The sequence below is a fragment of the Octopus bimaculoides genome, chromosome 1 (genome assembly GCF_001194135.2).
Source record: "Octopus bimaculoides isolate UCB-OBI-ISO-001 chromosome 1, ASM119413v2, whole genome shotgun sequence".
NCBI classification, from domain to species: domain Eukaryota; kingdom Metazoa; phylum Mollusca; class Cephalopoda; order Octopoda; family Octopodidae; genus Octopus; species Octopus bimaculoides.
The window spans coordinates 95,550,332-95,551,165 of record NC_068981.1 but is presented as its reverse complement, the minus strand read 5'-3'; the positions used below and the strand labels follow the sequence as shown (position 1 = coordinate 95,551,165).

The 834-nt window shown below is 39.0% G+C and overlaps 1 protein-coding gene across 1 annotated transcript in view; it reads left to right on the top strand.

The window, feature by feature from the left end:
* The first annotated feature begins 273 nt into the window (after nt 1–273).
* Nucleotides 274–834, top strand: part of LOC106876020 (craniofacial development protein 2-like) — a 3,833-nt gene continuing 3,272 nt past the window's right edge. Inside the window, exon 1 of the transcript XR_001410188.2 lies at nt 274–450. The gene's annotated coding sequence lies outside the window, so the exon portion shown is untranslated. The remainder of the gene's footprint in view (nt 451–834) is intronic.

Sequence of the window (834 nt, the reverse complement as noted above, 5' to 3'; positions counted from 1 at the left end):
GGTAACTTACTTATAATATATCTTAACGTGTTTCGGTGACTATTACGTAATAATTACGTAAAATCATTTTTACGTAAATTCTTATTCATACGTCAGACACACACGCACAGACGTCTGTTTTTAATTATGTCAATATATATATGTACATATATATAATTACGTATGTGTATGTTTGTGTATGCATATATATATGTACACACACACACACACACACACACACACACACACATACATATATATATATATCAGGTCGCTCTTGAGCCCTACTGGTAACATGTAACCCAATACAACCTGTTGCATGGTCGGGTCGTCGGCGACTAAACTGGCAACCCCACTGAACATGCTTGGTGAGGAGGGTGATTTTTGGACACTGCGGAACGAAAAATAAAGTCCGTAGAAGGGTGGAGGAACTCATGAGTAGTCAACGGCTGTCCAGCATCATGTGTATATGTATATACACTTTTTGTTATTTTATTTGTATTTTATATTATATTATTTTATTTTATATATTTGTATATTTTATTTTATCTATATATTAGGGGGAAAATGGGGCTCCTTAGCCGTGGTGAAGGCATCCCGTCTAGGATAGGGAAACTTTGATATAAATCCAGGTCTTTGATTGCTGAGGATGTCTTTAACAGGGCTGTACTATCCGCAAACTCTGATTCATAGGGTAGACTAGGCTCTCCAGCTTGTTTATAGCGGCTTGCACTAGCGTAGTTAGAGTGTGTTTCACCCAGGGCGAACCTTCCGTTTGCTGCTCCTGGATCCCACAAAAAACACATATTGCCTACAGCAGACCCAAAAGTGCCGACCCTTTAAAAGTGCCGACCC